Source organism: Pelophylax lessonae (genome assembly GCF_965119305.1).
Source record: "Pelophylax lessonae genome assembly, chromosome: 4".
Classification (NCBI taxonomy): Eukaryota; Metazoa; Chordata; class Amphibia; order Anura; family Ranidae; genus Pelophylax; species Pelophylax lessonae.
The window spans coordinates 146171153-146193731 of NC_138771.1; the positions used below are offsets into that span (position 1 = coordinate 146171153).

The following is a 22579-nucleotide window of genomic DNA, read 5'->3' on the forward strand; positions in this document are numbered from 1 at the left end:
ATCTACAAATATTTCATCTTTACCTTTGCAACCAGCAGATTGTATACTAAAACCTGATTCCACATAGTAAAATGAAAAGTATAACACGCAAAAAAAAAGTTAGAGATCAATTTTAAAAATATGTACACGTTTAAATAAAAAAGGAAACAATGGGCCCCAAATCATAGTTTTTTTTTTTTTGTAATATGAGAGCCACTGCGGACATCCCCTTCTGTGAAAACTTGGATTTGTGTACTCACCAAAAATCCTTTTCTCTGCATTCATTGTAGGACATCGCTCTGCTTTAGAGTCATCACCCTCCTGGGTATAATGCTACCTGCAGAAGGAGGAGGCTAGGTACCACTAAGTAAAAAAAAATAGCCCAGAGATGGCCCCTTTTAAATTGTAGAACAAACTAAATGACACAGCAGAGCAAAAAGCAAAATATTTAAACACACGAACAGCAGCATTGCCAGAGGGAAAGGTGCTGTCCTCCAATGAATGCAGAGAAAACGATTTTACAGTAAGTACAAAAAAATCCTATTTTCACTAATTTTCATTGGAGAACACCGTTTTGCTTTAGATCATCACCTACTGGGACATCCCAAAGCAGTGCCACAACAGGGCAAGCAAAAATTAAATGGAAACCAGGCTAATCATCCCAAAATAAAACGACACAGGCCAGTCAAAACTGGCATCAGCTTATGTTGCCTCATCCATCTTTTAAAACTTAGAAAACATAAGAAGTGAGGAATAAGTGGTTGCCTTGCAAGCCAGAGAAATCAATGCTTGGTGGCAGAAAGCCCAGGATGCACTTACCGGTCTTGAAGAATGTGCTATCAGAAACAGTGGTGCTCTGTGCTCAATAGCATATGCTTGGACAAAAATTTGTCATATCCAGTGTGAGATAGCAGGATTGCAGTACAACTTTATGCCAAAGTAATGGTAACTAAGAATGATACTTTCTGAGAAAACTAACAATGGGATCTACCTACTATCCTTAAAGGCAGTTTTTCCAACACTGACAGTACCAGATGAACAGCCACAGCAACAATGATGGCTTGACAGGAGGGGTGACAAAGCACAGCTCATCCGATCGCTTGAGGTTCCAAGCACACCAATGACAAGCTGGGACTACTCGTCTCCAAGAACCCTGAGGAGTCTGGCGATCCAGTAACCCCCTCACTAGTGGTGGAGGATGAAAGCCATCATTACTATTTTCCAGTGCAGAGGGAGAAGCAACTTTCTAATTAGCAGCAAGGGAAAGCAGAGCCACCAAACTAAAGATGACTGTCAGGTAATTTAGATTTTCCGCTCTGTCCTGAGATTTTTCTTCCAAAAAGGGTCATGGACTGCAAAGTTCTACAGTGGTGATGATGTACATAGGGATTTATTTAAAGGCTAACACCACGAGGCCAAAAAAAAATGCAATAGCGAATGGGCTACCACCTGCTGCCAGCAGGCAAACCTGAAGTTGTAATTTCCATCGTTTTTCAAACAATCGGAACCGCTTGGTCTGGTTGGTATCCAAAACCAGCCCCCAGGATTCCAGATGAAGTGATGGAATTAGTGAGGACTTCTCCAAATTCAAAATCCACCTAATCGCCTTCAGAGTCCAAATTGTGATGGTTTTTCAGGAGGAAATTTCGGTCTTAATTGCTAGACACTATGCTAATATCTAAGCTTATTTCTAATCCAGCTGATTCTTAATATCACAAAACCTGAACATAAAGCGTTTGAACCAGAGCCCTTTTATCAATAACAAAGGATGCTACATTTCAACCCCATACACAAGCCATTTCATCAGGCAGACAGCGATGACTAGTCACTATCTGCCTGATGAAGTGGTTTAAGCACAGCTCAAAAAAAAAACAAGAAAAAAAAACAAACTCCTGTTTGGGCATTCAATTTGTCTGTTTTGTTCTACTATGGAAGATTTGTACAAGTAAAGCGGTCTTCTTTTACTGCAGCACTCTGTAACCATTTGGAGGCACCTTGCCCCGAATCCAGGCAAAGTTCTACAGTTTTAATGACTGGCTCCACAGCCTGCTGCACATTCCTACTGACCCATCACTATAATAGGCTGCTTTACTGGCCAAAGAGAAAACGCTGGTTAAAGCAGCCTGGGATTCAAAGTACATTGACTGCAGGAGAACACATTTAAAAACTATGCATAGACACCATTTGGCTCTCCTTGCTAAAACTTTATTCTATGGATATGTTGTCTCCAGCTGACTCTTGACCCCCCCCCCCTCCCCACCACCCCAACCTGTGTTGCGGTCTGTGGATTTGTGGCTCCTCCACCTCCCTTACTGACTGATGATGCTTCCTCCTTGTTGTGTCGCTGCAAATTTGTTGATCTAGGTCTCTCTGAACTCTCCTGCTATCTGTTGATCTAGGTCTCCACGAACTCCCCCGCTGCCTCTTAAAGATCTCCTCCCTCATGTGCTTCTGCTGCCTCTATGGCTCCTCACATCTCCACCATCTACTCCCTTCTGTGCTGCCCATGGACCTGTGGCTCCTCCACCTCACCTGCTGCGTCTTGAGTACCCCTGCCAAGCTAAAGCTGTCTGTGGATCAGTGATTCCTTCACTATCAAGGGACTGTAAAGCCCTGCACCTCTATAACTTCACACCCCCCTAACAGGTCGGTTAGCTTACCTTTATGTTAACATTTAAAAAAAAAAAATGGCTTTCTAAAAACACATTATACTCACCTAGGTGGATGCAGCATTATTTCAATGCTGCATCTGTCCCCCGCCAGCTCTGTAGTGAGAACCAAGCAATCAAACACTGCTTGATCACTCAGTCCCCCCCCCCACCAGGAGCAGAGAGCCAGGACTGTCATTCTCTGGTGCTCAACTCAGTCCCTCCAGCTATTACTAAAGCCCTGGGCTATGAAGGGGGCGGGAGGAGCTGGCTCAGGCTCTCAGTGGATCATTGTGGCCCGCTGTTGGCTCAAAACGGATCACAGGAGTGCAGAATGAACTGCACTTCTGTGATCCATAGAAGAAATATAGCCAAAAAAGCTTTGGCTATACTTCTTCTATAAGTACAGATCCACCTTAAAGCGGAGTTCCAGCCTCAAAGCCCCTGTCCTCAGATGACAGGGAATGCAGTCAGCCAAAAAGCAGGACACTGCAGCACTGAACCGCAGATGCGTCCAGTGAGGTAGCCACCTCACAGGCTGCATCCCTGCTGCGAACAGGGATGGGTCCTTCTTAGTGCCAGGGCGAACACATAGCTGAACGCTCGATGGCGGGCTGGGGATCCATCTGACCCTCTGCCCTGGAGAGCCAGGGCGGCCAGTCCGATTCCAAGCTCCGCAAAATCCATCTTCGTCCGAAGACCTGACCAAACTAAAGCTGACAAAATAAACAGCTAGTAAAGCAAAGAAAAAATGACATTCTTGCAAATAAAAATGATAAGAAAAGATTAGAAGGCTGAGACTGTAGCCCCAGCACAGGGAAGCCTATCTACTCCTAACGCTAGGCAGAAGACAAACTGAGTTGGGATGGCAACTGCAGGGGGGTATTGACCAGTGGGACAGCCCCCATGGGTGTGTCTATGTTAAATGCTTTTGTTTTTAACAAGTCTTATGCTTAGTTACTCCTGTGGAGAGGAAGTCAATACCCATTGGTGAAGACTGTATGAGTGGGCGGCGACTGTTGGAGGACGCAAGAGAAAAATCGATTTTGGGCCATCTGCTGAGGGCCACCTGAAAGAAATGGATGCTCCCAATTTTTTTTTTTTGGTCACTTACCTTGATTTTGAAGAAAATATACTCACCTTCCTTCCACTTCCTCCTTCTGTGGCCGCGACCCGCGCCGTCACTTCCGGTTTGCGATGACTCCTGGGAGCTGAACTTCATCTCTCCCAGGAGTCAATGCGCCTGCACCGGCCCCGCTTGTCACTTCCAGTACAGGCCCGTCATTCCCTGCTAAACAGCTTCTGGGCAGAAGCTGTGCAGGGATGACACGCCTGCACTGGAAGTAACGAGCGGGGCCGGTGCAGTGCATTGTGGGACTCCGACGTCACCGAAGAGGCTGCAGAAGTAGACGAGCTGACTTCAGCTGCCCACACCAGAGATGGTAGCGCTGGAGAAGAACTTTTCAAAAGGTATTTCAACTTACAGGTAAGTGCGACCTGGGACAGTTCAGAGGCTATCCATTGTAGAATGAACTAGCCCTGACTGTCCCGGGGGTATTTTTACCTAAATTTGACCTCGAGCCCGGAACTCCACTTTAAGGAGACTTAGTCAGGATTCATCTTAAACGGATTGTAAACAAATTAAAAAACAAAACAAAAAAAAAAAAACATGTTCTACTTACCTGCTCTATGCAATGGTTTTGCACACAGCAGCCCCGGCCGTGCACTTTTCAGGTCCTCCACCAGCAATCCTGGCTCCTCTTCTTCTTGGTGTGCCACCATAGGAACCAATTCCTATTTTGACACACCTGGGGGCATGGCCCTGGCCCCTGCTTCAACACAGGTTGAATTGACAGCAGCAAGAGCCAACAGCTTCTGCTGTTGCCTCTGTGTCCTGTGAGGAGGGCAGAGGGCTGGATTGAGATCGGGCTCAGGTAAGTATACAAGTACAAAAGGGGGGGGACTTAAGGGGAAGCTGCACAGAATGTAAGGTTTTACAACCACTTGTACACACCCCAGGACATTGTGTTATGACAGCGGGATTCTCTGCTGATAAAATACACTGACCAGCGACTAATGTTTACCAGTTTGCCCATTCAGCGGAAGTCAATCCAGCCACACAGGGATCGCAATTTGTCCAGCACTTGCTGAACTGGCCGAATTTTAATCCATATATGGCCATCTTTATTTAGTTATCTAGATATTTAATCTTGAATTATCATAGAAGTGCAGTCTTATATACGAAAAATTCTAAGTTGCCCTTTATCAGGCTCAACTTACTCTGAGGATTATGCTAGCTCCTGGAACATGGTAAAAAAAAAAAAAAAAGGTCTATTTAACTCCATGCTGAAAATACGCAGTCTACCTAACAGTTCTTGGTAGCTAAAAAAGAATGTAAACTGTAACAGGAGTACTGTATTTAATAATGTTACTGCTGTTAGGAGCTGGAAGGCAGTATGTGTTATACACATGAATTGAGGCAGCTGTAGCTGTCAGACCTCAGAAGGCCTCTCAGCTGACTTATCTCTGAGGCTCCGTTCACATGTCAGCGTATGATCGCGGGCAGAACCGCCGCGGTTCCGCCCGCGATCCGGAGATTTATTGCAAATCGCGGGACGCCTAGCGTTGCCCGTTGATTTGCAATAGCCCCCCAAACGCCGATCGATGTTGCCGCGATTTACGCCCGCCGAATCGCGGCAACATCGCGCAAACAAAATCGCGGTACGCAATACGCTCCAAAAAAGTACAAGAGCTTCTTTGGAGCATATTGCTTCCCGCGATTTTGTTTGCGCGATGTTGCCGCGATTCGGCGTGCGTAAATCGTGGCAACATCGCTCGGCGTTTGGGGGGCTATTGCAAATCAACGGGCAACGCTAGGCGTCCGGCGATTTGCAATAAATCTCCGGATCGCGGGCGGAACCGCGGCGGTTCTGCCCGCGATCATACACTGACATGTGAACGGAGCCTGAGATTCATTTTCAAGCAACCTAGGTACACTTGCTAAAGTAAATAAAAAATAAAATAAAAAAATATAAACGTAGGCTTTAAAGTAAATCTGTATTATATCTGGTTAATTTCTGTAAAAACAGCATAACAAAACATCTGTGTATCCAGGAAGTATCAAGAGCCAAGTCTGCATTGTAAATCTAACCTGACCCGGGCGCTCTCAATATCCAAGCCTACCAATAGATTAATGCGGTCAGTAGTGCCAGATCTACAAATAGTTTTGACATGCGGTTTTCATTGAAAGCAACCTCTCTTTATACATTATCTGACTGTATGCTCTGTTTAAATTGCCTGGGTTTGTAACAGATTACTTTAAACTTTACATGATAACTACTTTAAACTTTACATGATAACTGCCAGGTCAAGTAAAGTTATATGTATAAAAAAAAACAACTACATTAAGCCTCGTCGTGCACACGATGAGAATATCGAACTAATGATCGTCCGTTTTTTTTGCATGGTAGTCTCATATCAAAAATGAAGAGGTTACTAATTACTATTCTAATAAGACAGCAAACAAGTGCAGAAGTGATGTAATGTGTTATATTGAATTGTAATGTAGTCTTTGATTGAATTGTAATGTAGTCTTTGTGGCTCTTTTTATTGTTTTCGGACGAAAACAGTACTAAGTAAACAAAAATCAAAATTTGTCGTTTGTCCCTTAGGATAATTTCGGATGAACTGTCATGATCGGCTCTTGAAAGCTGTGTACAAACGATCAGATTATCGTATGACTGCATTGAAAGCGGTATTTTTCATTCAATTTTTTGATCATGTGTACTGGGCATAAGTATGTGAACGCCTTGGAATTAACTCGTTTTCTGCAGTAATTTGCCATAAAAGGTGATCTGATCCTCAGCCAAATCACAACATAAGGTAAACACAAAGTGTTTAAGCTGGAAAAAACCCCAAACAATTGTTATTCCTAATTCTTTATTGAACACACCACCCATTAAACATCCACAGTGCTGGAGGAAAAAGTAGGCGAACCCATAGACTAATAACGTTAACAAAAGCTAATTGAAGTCAGTAGTTTGAACACCTGGAGTCCAATTCACAAAATACGTTTGGAGGTGTGGTTTAGAGCATTTTAGGATTGCTGGTCATAAGAAGAATCAGCATATGAACCATGCCTCGCAAAAAGGAACTCTCTGAAGACATGATCAAAAGGAGCTGATCTACATAAAGCTGGAAAGGGATACAAAGCAATCCTTAGGGCTCTTTCACACGGTCCGCCTCCGTAGGCGGATCCGTGCTGTTTAGCGGGGATCGATCCACGATCCCCGCTGAGCCGGCGGATGACAGCTCCGTCTCCGCTTGCAGTGCGGAGAGGGAGGTGTCACAGCCCCCACTGTTCTCTATGGGGAATGGGATGAGAGCGGACCGCCTGTCCGCTCTCATCCGATCCCATCCCCAGGACGGATGGAAAATAGGGTTTCCATCCTTCCGGATTTCACGGACAGGATCGGATGCGGATGGCAGCTGGTGTCAGTGGACATGTCACCGCTGACATCCGCTGCTCCATAGGGCTGAATAGGGCATCCGATCAGATCCTCCTAAAAAAACCTGACAGGCGGATCTGATCGGACAGCTCGTGTGAAAGAGCCCTTAGTGTTTAGGCACCCATCAGTCTAGTTAGACAAGTTGTCTATAAATGGAGACAGTTTAGTACTGTGGCTACTCTTCCTAGAGCCAAGCCAAGATGACTCCAAAAGGCTAAAAGCAGAACCCTCAATGAGGTCAAGAATAACCCACAAGTAACAGCTAAATGCTTGAAGACATCAATGGAACTGGCAAAACAGCCCTGTTCAGGAGTCTACCATACGCAAGTCTTTGAATAGGCAGGGTGCCCATGGCAGAACACCATAGAAAAAGCCACTGCTCTCAAAAAAAAATGCCCAAGTTGACCAAAATATCCTGCTGGATAATGTTAGGGTGGTTGTCCGATAGCTGAAGCTTAGTAGAAGATGGGTGATGCCACAGGACAGTGGTCCTAAGTATTGAAATAAATCCAACACAGACTGGCTTCAGAAAAAGAAAATGCACTTTTTGGAGTGGCCCAAATCAGTGCTCAGACCTTACCACCCATAGAGATTCTGTGGAATGACCTTGAGAGACGTTCACCCCAGACATCCTACAAATATATCTGAGCTAAAGCAGTTTTGTAAACAGTAATGGCCAAAAATTCCTCCTGAACAATGTGAAGGTCTGATCCAGAGCTACTGAAAGCAAAGTCATTGCTGCCAAAGGAGGTTCTATTAATGCCAAGGGTTCACTTACTTTTTACACTAGCACTGTAAAAGTTTAATGGGTGTGTTCAATAAAGACATGAGGTATTACTATTGTTTGTATGTTATCAGTTTAAGCACACTGTGTTTGTCTTTTGTTGTGACTTGGAAGAGGATCAGATCACATTTTATGGCAAATGATTGCAGAAAACCATTTAATTCCTAGGGGCTCAAATAATCAGATGAAAAATACTACTGTCAAAACAATCGTAAGATAATCTGACTGTTAGTACACAGCTTTCGAGAGCCAATCATTATAGTTTATCCGAAACTATCCAAAGGGAGAAAACGCAAACATTTTTCTTGCCACTGTATTTGTCTATGAATCTATGTTTTACCCAGAGATTCAAAACTTCATACATGTTTCAACATATTTATGAATTATTTCCTTTATATTATGGAAAAAACCCACATCCTTCTAAATCTATTATAAATTTTTTTTTATGTATTTATTGGTATTTTTGGTGCGGACATGCTTGATTTGGAGTTGAAGAGATTATGTGACAATAAAACACATAGCAATTGTTAAACCATCCAAAGCAGATTATGTATAAATTTCATATACAGGTCAATATTGGTGGGAAAAAAAACAGCTTGGGTATATTTGTTACACAAAGGACACTGAACAGTCCAGCTGCTTCCATTGTTAAATACATGCCCACCATGCAAAGCAGTGCAAAGGTAGTGAAATGTGTGGGACATGCAATGCAAGCTATCTGCCACCCTGAGGACATCCAGCACACTTCAAACACTTGCCAGGAGGAGGGAGAATCTCTGGGATTGGAATCTTTCAAAAAGTAGCAGATTACTACTGCTAGGGCACACCTTGAACAACCACCATCTCTAGCCTCTATACACCAGATAGAGTAGTTCCTGCATGTATGTGACTGACAAAAATAGACCGTTAAGTAAAATCATGTGTGTCCATAAAATACAATACTGGTACTTCCATACACCACAGCTCCCCACCCCATCCCACCTTGGATAATACTATATCCAGAAATGAAAACTATGAAGCATGTGGAGCCTAAATAGAGGGAGGCTACCCTATAGTTTTGGTTTCTATCCTCATTAGTAGCTAGTTACTTTTGCTCCCTGCAACTGTGTCACCACTTCTTGTACCAGTCCCATCTCTTATCTTTCCGTTCATCCCCCGATTATTGTTCCTTCTCTCGTTATAGTTCTACCCATCTCTTCTCGATCACCACACTGGAGAGGGGCTTCTCTGACATACAGCTGACACTTTTAAAGTGGAACTTCGGCCAGAAAATTACATCCTGCTAGATCACTTTGGGCTGGCCCTTTCTGCAGGTATAGCTATGTAAAACACTAGAAATAATTGCCTATATGGTTTAAAATCAAGTAATACATTTTTTTTTCACCCTGCTCTGCACATGCTCAGTTGCTGAAAATCAGAGCCATTAGAGGCAGATCTGCTGACAGCCTAGGTATTTACTGCTGCTCAGAGGCTCTGGTCCTCAGTAAAGTGGCAGCCTCTGGCAAAAAAATAAAATAAAAAGGAACAAGGCACACAGGATTTTTTCTTTTTTTTTAACTCTCCTAGAAGCGTTCGCAGCGTTTTTGCAGGAAAAAATGCCTGACGCTTGAAAAAGCGTCTAAAGCTTTTTGGAGCTTTTACAGGGGTCAAGCTCTTGGGCGTTAATTTCATTGGTCAGAATAAATAATTTGTTCTGGTCATTAAAATTAATTCATGCTCCAGCACTAGCTTTTAGCAGCTTCTAACAACTTTTAGTAGCGTCAAGCTATTTTTCTGCCCAAACTCTGCTGCTCCTGGACGCACTAGCAGTGTTTTTTTTTGCTGCTTCTAAAAGCCCCAGCCACTAAACGCTGCTAAAAGCCTATGTGTTCATGGACACATAGGCTAACATAAAGGCACATTTAGAGGCTAGAATAAAAAAACCTCAGATGCCCTTAGACAGCTGAAAAAACGTCCAGTGTGCATGAGGCCTTAAAGTGGAATGTGTGTTTCTTATTAACGAACATTTTTTTTTCTTTTTAAACAAAGTTATGGGTAAACTTCCATTTTAAGGCTATTTTTGTATGTTAATCTTTGTCATGCCTGAACATAAAACAATCCATATAATTCTGATTTGGACACATGAAGCAGATTAGCCATGGGATTCCTATGGATCTGGCCTAATGTATTAATTACAAATGACCATCTACTTATCGCGCAACTGAGAGCTTGTTCAGTTTGCCTGTTGTATCTCATATTAGAGACTAAGTTCACTTTAGGTGCATGTTACACCCGTATTTAGGATGTAACATGCTCCAGAACCTCCCCCTGCACCCCTCAATCCCCCCTTCCCTGTAACAGAAGTGGGGTTCCTCTCCTCCGCACCCTCCTCTCCTGTGAAGCCGCATTCTAAATTTACAGCAGTTTGTAAATGAAGAAACTACAAGTCCTGTCTGCCATTGTGTGGTCGTGTCTGCACGAGTCTGACATTGCACCCACAATCCACTGATCCACTTCCATTGGGAATCAAAGGGGAAAAAAAGTGTCCTGCTGCTGCTTATAAGGGAAGGAGGAGGAAGTAATAGAGCAGAGAGTTTCTTATGCCTCGTACACACCACTAGTGTTTTTTCGTTCAAACCAGTGGGCTGAACGAAGAAAAAACAAAAAAAAACCTGCCAGCTCAAGTCAGAGCTGCTGTACTAACAATTCAATGTTAGTATAGCGATCTCCCCTGCTGTGCTATTGTGTTCTGACAGGGGGCGCCCGGGCCCCCCGGATCTGAATACAGCTGCATTGTTTTCAGTGGAGTCATTCACCCAGGTGCATAAACATGCACTGCATTCAGATCCATAACACAGAATCCCAAAACTTGCATACAAGAACATGAGTTTTACACGCTTAAATTAAGTCTAAACACAGGGGAAAATTACATTTATCATAAAAACAAGTTATGTACGCATAGGCGTCTTTATGTGTTTAAATGCATCTGTATTTTATTGTTCGTTTGGATGAGGCACTACTACCACTTGTGTATATTTTTAAATGTGCCTAATAATAAAAAGACTATAGAAAATGCCCTTTTTAAAAAGTGCAAACGTGTTTAAAGGTGCAGAAAAAATATATATAGGGATGTATAAAACATATTCAAAATACATAAAACTGTGCAATACAAAATATCAAATGAATAAAAGTGGTGTGATTTAGTATTCAAATATTGTGTTTAAAAATCTTCACAATGCAGTGAACATTTATTAAAACCTTTAGTCATGACTTCCTGAAGACGCCATTTCCGGCGAAATGCATTGAGGTCTTACAAAGTGGCATCACTTCAGGTTCACGTCACTTCCTGGCAAGGTGGAACGCACCGCAGAGCGGCATTTCCAAACCAAACTTATACAAGCTCTTCAAGTTAGTGCAACTCAAAGCACCTATATATATGAGAGTGTATTTGATATTTGTTTTTGTGTAAAGGTTTTAATAAATGGCATTGCGCAATCAAATTTCAAATCTATTTTATGGGATAGAAGTTCATCCATCGGAATAGGAGTGACATATCTCTCTACCAGTGGGGGTCAATCATAGCTGTATAGGTCATGGTGGCCTAATTGGTTCTGGTGAGTAGCCATTACTTACGAAGGTGGTGGAGCACGGAGCACATATTTATAAGCACCTTATTGTTTGGAGCACTTATCACCTTTTGGAAATACTGAGAAGAAATCTCTCTTTTTATCATAAGAGACAAATAAACTGTTCACTGCACTGAAGAGATTTTTAGGGTCCTTTCACAAGGGCGTTCCGTATGTCCGTTTTTCATCCATCCATTTGCAGATAAAAAACAGACAGACATTAATGTATGTCTTTGGGTTAGCGGACGTTAGCATATGACCATCCGTTGACATTCGTTTTTCGTCCGTTCCGTTAAGTTCCGTTTTTTGAGACGGAAGAGAACCCTATTTTTCTTCCGTTTTAAAAACGGAACGGAAGCAAAAACGGATGTCAGCGGATGTCATCTGCTAACGTCCGCTAGCCCATAGACATACATTATGTCAGTTTTTCATCCGCAAACGGATGTATGAAAAACGGACATACGGAAGGGACCCTAAAAAGTGACATCCGTGTCAGTTTAAAAATAAAAAAGAAAAAGTCACTCAACTGAAAAAAAAAAACGGACCGTGTCGTGTGAAAGGACCCTTGAACACAATATTTGAATACTAAATCACACCACTTTTATTCATTTGATATTTTGTATTGCACAGTTTCATATATTTTGTATATGTTTTATACATCCCTATATTTTTTTTTTTCTTCTGCACCTTTAAGCACGTTTGCACTTTTAAAAGGGCACATAGGCATTTTCTAAAGAGTATTTTGATTATTAGGCACATTTAAAAATATACACAAGTGGTGGTAGCGCCTCATTCAAACAAGTTAGATTTAAGCATACTACTTAAATTGATGACGACACTACAAAAGAATATTCCATAACGAGGATAGGCGCCGAATTTAAAAATTTCCATCTGTATTTTATTGATTAGAGGATTTTTTCTCCTAGAAAATACGTGTAATGACATCAGTACATTTTTATGGCCGTGGAAACAAGCATTAGGATGTAAACTTTCCCTACTAAACATTCACTTTAGCTCAGCTTAAAGGCATAGTTCACCTTTATGAAAACTGAAAACAAAAGGTGAGGGGCTCCTGTAATTTAAAAAAAAAAAAAAAAAAAAACTGCGCAACTTGTAACTCCTAGAGCCTGACTGAGAAACTCCTTTGGAGTTTACCTCAACATCTTGTCTGTGTACGATGCTTGGGGTAAAGGGGCTGGCATTAGCTCTCGGACTGCTGGAATGGTTAGAAAAGGGGGGGGTAACTAAGCATGGTGCGCCAGCATTCCTTTACAATAAGCAATAGCAATTAGGACTTAAAAGAAACCTCTATAATACACACTGTCAGTCAGGCATGTCTAGAGATTCACACTAAAGTAGTGCTCTTTAAGAGGCAGAGAATCTATGTTCTATGTTAATGCATTAGAGACAATATCAATGGTTCCATCAATATCAACGGATCGTTTAAAAAAAAAAAAAAAAACTGTGTGTTTAAGATCATGCCACAGATACAGTTTTCTATAGGTATTAATATCTTTAAAATACCTACAAGTTACAGTACGCTAACCTGTAGGTTATTGTTCAGCGTGAAAACTGGATTTTTGACTTACTGTAAAATCCTTTTCTCTTAGGTTCATTGACAGACGCAGTCCTCTGATGCATATCAGTAGGGTTATACTGCCCCCTACAGGAGTAGGACACTAGGCAGAAAAAAGTTCTGGCTACGCCTATGGACAGTCCCAGGGGATATACGTCTCTCTTCCTGCATAGGATGTCAGTTTTGTATCAAAGCAGTGTCAGAGAAAACAATACAAACCCAACTCAAAATAGAGGGGCGGGTACTGCATCCGTCAATGAACCTAAGAGAAAAGGATTTCACGGTAAGTAAAAAAACAGTTTTCTCTATCGTTCATTGACGGACGCAGTCCTCTAATGCATATCAGTAGGGATGTCCCAAATCAGTACCACAAAAAATGAGGGGTGGGAACAGCAGAAAAAACTAAGTCCCCAAGGCTAGACACAGCCAACCAGGCAACACGGGACTCATCACAACAGTAAGATGAGGCCAACTGAAACAAACAGTAAACACCCTCAAGGAAGACCAAAAAGCCCCCTAAACAGCAGCCTGATAAAACTTTGCGGCCAAAAGAAGCATCAGCCGATGCCAACACATCCACCTCATAAAATTTGGTAAAGGTGTGAACAGACGACCAGGTAGCCGCCTTGCAAACCTGAAGCACAGATGCCTGATGGCGAAAAGCACAGGAAGCACTAAGCGCCCGAGTAGAATACGCCTTATCAGGGAAAGGTGGAACCTGGCCCTTAATTGAATAAGCCTGCACCACCGTCTGCCTGACCCATCTGGAAATAGTCACAGCAGACGCAGGCAGCCCTTTTTTTGGGCCATCCGTGAGAACAAAGAGCGAATCTGACTTACGAAAAGACTCAGTAGTCGCCAGGTACACCTTAATTGCCCAAACTACATCCAGAGTATGCAGAGCATATTCCTTAGGATGTTTGGGCTTAGTACACAAAGACAGCAATACAATGTCCTCGCTTAAGTGAAAACTAGAAACCATCTTCAGAAGGAAGGATGGATCTGGACGAAGTACCACTTTGTCTCTATGAACCACCATATAGGGAGAACGATAGGACAAAGCCGCCAGTTCCGACACCCTGCGCGCAGAAGTGATAGCCGCCAAGAAGGCCATCTTCTGGGATAGGGTAAGCAAGGGAATCTCCTGAATACTTTCGAAAGGAGGCTTCTGGAAAACCCGACAGCACCAAATTAAGGTCACAAGGAGGTAACGGAGGTCGCACTGGAGGCACCAAGTGTTGCACCCCTTGGATGAAGTAAGGAATGGGTGGCCAACGGCCTTTGGAAGAAAATTGCCAAGGCCGAGACCTGACCCTTGATAGTACTCAAGGCCAACCTTTGATCAACTCCCATACGACTTCCACGTATGATGATAAATCTTCCTAGAAGTCGCTTTCCTTGCTTTAAGCAAAGTGGGAATCACGGAAGCAGACAATCCCCTGTCCTTCAGCACCTGGCTTACAACAGCCAAGCCGTCAAAGCCTGCAACCATAAAGCAGGATGGAAGATTGGCCCCTGAGACAGTAGATCCTCCTTGAAAGGAAGTCTCCAAGGAGCTTCTGTGACTAGCCTGACCAGGTCAGTGTACCAAGCCCGGCGAGGCCAGTCTGGAGCCACAAGAATGACCGGAATCCCTCCCGCCTCAATCCTGTGAAGAAGTCTTGGCAGTAACTTGAGAGGAGGAAAGGCATACATCAGCTGATACTGACCACATGGGGCTACCAGCGCATTTGCAGCGTCTGCCAGAGGGTCCCCGGGAGCGGGCCACAAACCTCTGCACTTTTCTGTTTATTCGAAACGCCAACAGATCCACGTCTGGAGTGCACAACTGCTGGAACACCTCCGGATGTAAGGACCATTCCCCTGCATCCAAGGCCTGTCGACTGAGGTAATCCGCCTGCCAATTCTCCACTCCTGGAATGTGAACAACGGAGAGAGCTGGAACAAGGCGCTCTGCCCAATGAAGGATGCAAGCCACTTCCAAGGCTGCAAGGACACTCTTGGTGCCCCCTTGGTGACTGATATAGGCCACGGCCATGGCATTGTTCGATTGAATGCGCACTGGACAACCCCTCGGGTGCTCGGTCCAGTGGACTAGGCAAAGCCAGATGGCTCTCAGCTCCAAGACATTGATCAGTACCCTGGTTTCCTCCAAGAACAAGACCAGACCCCCTGAGCAGAGAACCTGCTGAAGACTCCTACCCACCCGAACAGGCTTACATCCGTGGTGACAATTGTCCAGTATATAGGGAGGAATGATTTTCTATGCTTGAGCATTGGGGACCGAAGCCACCAGATCAAGGACTCCCTGGTCACCCGGCTCAGTTGGATCCGAATGTCCAGAGAGTAGAGTGTAGAGGGATTCTTGTTCCGTTTGAGAAAAATTTCCCTCTGGAGGATCCTCGTGTGGAATTGAGAGAAAGGAACCGCCTCGAAAGACGCCACCATCAGTCCCAGAACTCGCATGCAAGTTCGAAGAGATGACCATTTGCTGGACAGCAAAAGCTAAACTGCAGTCTGAAGTTTCAAGAGTTTTTACCGGAGGAAGAAACACCCTGGCTGAGGACGAGTCCCAAGTCGGGCCCGGATAGTCCAGTCTCATGGATGGGACCAGAGACGTCTTCCGAAGGTTCAGAATCCACAAACTCCTCCAGATTTCTCATGGTGATTTCCAAGTTCGTTGCCAGCACCATAGGGGACTCGGCATGGAGAAGCAGATCGTCCAGGTAACCCAGGACTGATATCCCCTGTTGCCGTAGCAGCGCCAGAATCTAAGCCAACACCTTCGTGAAAACTGGGGGAGCGGAGGAGAGACCAAAGGGTAACGCCACAAACTGATTGTGATCCTCTCCCACAGCAAAATCGAGAAACTGGTGGTGACCTGCAGATTGGGATGTGAACATAGGCATCTGATTTCTATGGAGGCCAGGAAATCCCCCTGATGTAGGGAAGCCACCAAAGTGCAAACCGATTAAATCTTGAATTTCTCAACTTGCACGGAACCATTCAGTTTAGGTCTTTTAGGTCCAGGATTGGACGCACATTGCCTTCCTTCCTGGGGAACCGTGAACAGGTTGGAATAAAAACCCTGAAATCGGTAACCCTTTGTTGTAAAAGGTCCTGTACTGCCCCATAGAGCACCAGCAAGCAATCCGGGGACAGCCGTACATTGGAGGGGAAAAACCTTACCAGAGGGACAGATCTAAACTCAATCTTGTAACCGGACCGTATAACCTCCTGTCTGGGATCCAGTCCAGGCACAGGTGTGAAAACCGATGAAGACACCCCCCCCCCCCCCCACTCCAGATATGGGTGATATGGGTGAGGGCACACCTTCAGGCCAAGGAGGCCTTGTCCGCAGGTCTGGAGAAGCCAGACTTTTGTTTGCCAGACCAGGGTCATTTGGAACCACACGAGGGAGTCTTGAAGGACTTTGCCTTATCGATTGACCCTGACAGACGACAAAACTTTTTGTGAGCCGAAAAGAAGGGACCCCGTCTGCGACAAGGTTCCTTACCCTTGATCGCCTGTGGAAGAAAGGTACTCTTCCCCCCTGTGAGACCCTTAATGATGTCATCCAGGGTAGCGTTAAACAGGCGATCCCCTTGAAATGGGAGATCCGTCAAAGCCGTCTTAGAAGTTTGATCCGCAGATAAACACTTCAGCCAAAGTATACGCCGGGTAACCACCGCCGAAACCGACAGTTGGCCCAATAAGGGAGCAGTGTCCAGCGCGGCATCGCAAACAAATTACAGCCCCTGCACTAGCTTGTCCAACAGCTCTCCAAAGACAGGGGGACTTGTTGTCCCTCAGGGTCACGGTGTAGTAACTTTGCCCATTCAGCCAACGTCTGCGTGACAAGGGCAATCGTAAACACTGGTCTCAATGCAGTCCCCGCCAGGGAGTACATATTGTGGGCCACAGCCTCCGCCTTCCTATCTTCTGGGTCCTTAAAGGACAGGGACTCCTCCACTGGAATAACGGTAGCCTTACTCAGTCTGGAGACCGGTGGGTCCACCTTGGGTGGCACAGTCCACTTCATTACCAGAAATTTCCAAGGGGTAGCGTCTAGCAATCTGCTTAGGCACCCCAGGGGACCGTCTTGGATGGTCCCATTCTTTCGTGAGCATGCTGGCAAAATAAGCGGGAAAGGGTAAAGTCTTTTCCGTAACCTGCACCCCAGGTGCACCTGCAACTGCGTCCTCCATTTTTAGGGTCTCACGCACAGAAACAACCAGTGCGTCCACCAGCGCCTTATCTTGCACGGCCGTGGAGGTAGAGATGTCATCCTCACTATAAGAGGAGACAGGGTATCGAGGTAGTAGACCCGGCAGGGAGACCCGCGTCTGCAGTGGCTGAGTCAGATTCAGAATCTGAGACATCAGAAGAGGCAGGGGTAGGTGGAGGGCGTTTCTTAGAACCTCGCCCTTTATAGGCCACCTCCATGCGGGACACAAATGCTTCCAGAACCGCCAAAATTACATCGGTAGACAGCTGAGAACCGGAGGGCCCTGCGGCCTCCGAGAGGGGGTGAGGTGGGGACACATGTTCTGCAGGGTCCATGTTGCACCATGGGAACCTGTCAGCAAAAGTTAAAAATTAACAGAAAATGTATTTATTTAAAAAAAAAAAAAAAAAGTCCCAATGCGCTACAGCGCCCCTGATGGTTAGGCAACGCGCTGAAGACCCCTTAGCAGAGAGAGAGAGAGAGAGAGAGACCCCCAGAACTCACTGATCCAGGAACTCCCATACAGATGATCCAGGAACTCCCATACAGATTCCGAGCAGAAAATCCACCGCAAAATGGCCGAACCAGGTGTACCAAGATGACCGCCGATCTCTGCAGCACATGTGGCTACAAGAAAATGGAGGCCCAGGACCCTCAGGGGGACCCCCCCAGACTGAACAACGTAATCAAGCAGCAGGTGGGCCCTGTGGGTACAGACCGCGACGTCCCCCACACAATCGTTCGGCCGCCCGCACCCCCCATCCAGCCTGAGAACATGGTCCAAGCCCCCGGGAGTAGGCCCAAAACAGCCCCAACGTGGTGGGGGGGTGCATGACATGACAGAGGGGAACCCGGGATTGTGAGGGTCTGACCGTCCCAGGGAGAGACCTGCGCCACCCCAAAATCGGCCCGGGGAAAAAGGGGGGGGGGGGACACATTTACTCACCATACCAGGAACACAAGCGGGCGCCACCTCCTGACAGAACCCCTCACTCGATGGCCGGCTGGGGTGACCACTGGATCTAAACATCCAGCCCCTCGCCCAGATTTGGCATAGTTGCTTGTAGAATTTAAAGGAAAAAATCCAGGGAAAGCTAGCTAAAAAATGGTCTACATTAAAAAAAAAAAACTTTTTTGCCAGGACCAGAGATCCCAAGCAAGGAACTAGGTCCTTACTCCTGACTAGGCAGATTAAAACTGACATCCTATGCAGGAAGAGAGAGGGTATACCCCCTGGGACTGCCTATAGGTGTAGCCAGAACTTTTTTTCTGCCTAGCGTCCTACTCCTGTAGGGGGCAGTATAACCCTACTGATATGCATTAGAGGACTGCGTCAGTCAATGAACGATAGAGAAATATTCTTTTGAATGAATATAATTATAAAGAGTATCAGATGTCCATTTCATCTAGGGAGAGATAATGGGTCCCGTTGGCTGCCCATACCCTTAAATATAGTGGTATTTGGGGTTATAATGCTGCTGATTATTTGATATGGGTAAATATGTCCTGATCCTGTTGGTACTGTTATTGTTTCTGGAGTTATGAAATGCACTAAGGTTTGGATTGTTCAGAACGAGATAGACAGAGATGTGTATTTGAAAATGACTCCCACTATAGCATTGACAATGGGAATTAGTGGAAAGGAAATCTGCTTGCTTTGCTAATTAGGGATGATCGAACTTTTGAAAAGTTCGGTTCGACCAGAACACCCGAACTTCCCGAAAGTTCGGCCCGGATTTCAGAACCCATGGGACCCGAACTTCGGTAATCAAAAAACACAATTTTGAAGCCTTAAAACCCAATAAATGCCCCTAAAAAGTGCCTAGGGTTCTGGGCCATGCCCCAGGGACTATTAATCACACACAAAAAGTTCTTAAAAATTGTCATTTTTGATAGAGAGCCAATTATTGAAAAAATTATTGAAAAAAAAATGAGATTTCTCTGGATTTAGTGTCTGGGGGGTCTAAAATGTGTACATGTGAAGTTTCAGCTCTGTAGCATGTCCAGAACCAGAAAAATAAAAGTTTGTTTGTATTAGAATTGCAGTAGAACAGGATAGTGGCTTCGCTATTTTCACACCTGGCTTTTTGTTGCAGGCGTTTATAGGGCTTTTTTGTGGACGTGTTTGGAGGCAGGCATGACATCTGAACTTCTGTGTAGGGGTATATATATATATATATATACACACACACACACACACACACACACACACACACACACACACACGTATATATACACATATATAGGTGTGAAAGTAGCAGAACCCTATGCCTGCGCTAATGAAATAATTAGCAGGCATAGGGCTACGCTCCTATCACACCTATATGTGTGTATAAATACATATAAGCGTGTGTGTATATATACCCCTATACAGAAGTTCAGATGTTATGCCTGCCTCCAAAGACACCCAAAAAATGCCCAAAAAAAACGCCTGCAACAACACACCTGGGCGTTTTTTTGGGCATTTTTTTGGCGTCTTTGGAGGCAGGCATGACATCTGAACTTCTGTATAGGGGTATATATACACACACACTTATATGTATTTATACACATACACACATATGGGTGTGATAGGAGCGAAGTCCTATGCCTGCTAATTATTTCATTAGCGCAGGCATAGGGTTCTGCTACTTTCACACCTATATATGTGTATAAATACATATATGTGTATGTGCCTCCAAAGACGTCCACAAAAAAGCCCAATAAACGCCTGCAACAAAAAGCCGGGTGTGAAAGGAGCGAAGCCACTATCCTGCTCTATTGCAATTCTAATAGAAACAATCTTTTTTCTATGGCGGTCACCCTGACATGGAAGGGTTTGGTCACCCTAACATAGCAGTCAGAGTCAGTTCACCCTACACTACACTACAGTCACCCTGACATTTAACACTTTCCCTACAGAAACTAGATTATTAAATCTAACTATAGTGGAAAATAGTACCCTAACTACACTAGATATCCCTTTCCTCACACTAATAATTGCTAAATGACACTTTGAAGCAGGAGTAACAGAACTGCTTCCACTCTCTTCCACAGCCCTGTATTACAATGCTAGAGAATTGGCGGGGCTGTTATATACTGGGGGGCGTATTCACTACTGATTAGCCTCTGGACCCCCTAGTCAATCCAATCACATTACTAGCATCCTCCTGCCCCCTCAATTGGCTTTTACTGATGGTTCTGGTCCAATCACGGGCTTTTAAAGCCCAGTTCCTGTCCCATTGCATTTTGGTCGGTTCTGGTTGCCGAATTCCCAACTTTTTCAGCAATGTTCGGGTCGAAACGATGGTCGACCCGAACCGTTCGATCATCCCTATTCCTAATCACTCAAGCTTGCAAGTATGAAGAATTTATGAGGGCACTGAGGCATGTATTGGGGTTAGATGCTGCTAGTCCTATCAAAAGTACTGATAAGGGTTTTTGGAATGCAGCTGAAATGTTTTTTTATTGTATAAACTGAAAGGGGGGGGGGGGGGGGCTGTCACTGCTGCTTTGGCTCTTATTCTGACAAAATGGCATTGGTGACCTGAACAACATGGCTCTCGCTCTGAGCTTTTCATGTGTCCTGAATGCATTACCATAACAGGGATAATGTGATCTTTGGGATGATATCAAGCAAGTCTTCAGGAGGTACATAAAAGGCCTACACCTATAGCAAGGATATTATTCAACATTGGTCAAAGCTGCACAGTTTGTTTTATATACAGGAACCGCTTACCTGCATAAGCATTTTTTTGGTAAAGATGAACTATGCCTTGACACGCAAATGTTCAACACAATCCTAAATTTCAAGTCCAGTATCTCTCACAGAAAGTGACAGAGGGCAACTAATATTTTTTTGCTGTACAGGACAAAACATACGTATACAAGCTTCCAGTGCCTGTCCAGAAATTACTTGGCTAAAACATCTCTTTCATGCCTGCTACCTTGTTTCTCTGAATTCCAGACTAGGAACAAGCAAACCACAATAAAGTCAGAACTCTATCTACATGCGTGTTCCAGGTCAGTGCATTAGAAAGTATTGAAGCCATTGGATTCCCATGACAGGCAGGCAGCTAACATTTTTAAGAGCAGTATAGCAAACGTAGCCCACAGGTCTGTCAAAGCAGGCTTCATGTAAATGTTCTTCAACCACCAATTACAGCATTAAACTTACTTGCAATGAGCAGATCCCAGCCTAAAGCCCAGCTAGCTGGCCATAGATAGACAAACTCAGCTGTTTAGCAGGTACCAGCCAAATTTCAATCCATGTGTAGCCGTTTCTGAAACGACAGAAGTCGATCATTAGATCGACTTCTGACTAACAGGAATGTTGAAAACTTTTGGCAATCAGTGGCTGCAGTGGCTGATCATAATATTCTGACAGAGGAGTCCAGCTGTCAGAATACAATGTCCCAGGAGGTGAGCTTTCTCCATCCACCTTGCTTGTGTGGATGGAAAAAACTGTTAATTTTTTTTTTTCAGCCCCCTGGGTGAAATTAAAAATATGAATCATGTATGGCCAGCTTCAGAGTTTGTGTACATCAGCTAGCAATTCAAAAGCAGTATGACTTAAATAAAAATACTGTATATATAGTGTGTGTAATATACATACATACACACACATTCAAATACACACACCATATACCATCAGGGAGGCGTGATTGGCCCCAAATGTATTTTGCAGTAGTACAACAACCCTAAACATACAGTCCTCGATTTAATGGTTTTGCCCACACAGAGCCCTGATCTTAAAGTAGAACTATAAGCATTTTGTTTTCTTTCATTTTGGATAGAGTAATATACAAGTTATAACTGTCAAATTTGTTTTCGCCATCTGTGTCCCATTTCAGAGATTTTTCTTCACTTCCTGTCCTATAGCCAAACAGGAAGTGAGAGGAAATCCCTGCAAATTAAGGAAATCATTTGGGGACCCCCAGGTCACCAGAACTAGTGTCCCCATTGGAAGATTTCCCCTCTATTACCTTTCTCAGGGCAACCCAAAATTTGGGATTTTTTTTTCCTTTCACTTTTATTGATAATAGAAAACAGGATAACTAGAGAGGGTTATTCTCCTAAATGGGGGCACAGACAGCAATAAAAAACAGAGGTGTTCTAATCCATCTCCACAACATTCAGCATTTAAAAAACTTGAACCTCAATAAAATGCAATAAATACTATCAATAAAAAGATTTAGCACCAATCGCATTCAATATGCGCTCAATATGTGCATGCATATTGTTAATCATAAAACGTACTCAAACAATGAAC

At 44.2% G+C, this 22579-nt stretch overlaps 1 protein-coding gene across 2 annotated transcripts in view; it reads right to left on the reverse strand.

Moving 5' to 3' along the window:
* PPP6R2 (protein phosphatase 6 regulatory subunit 2) overlaps nt 1-22579 on the reverse strand; it is a 367586-nt gene that overhangs the window by 15023 nt on the left and 329984 nt on the right. The window lies entirely within an intron of this gene.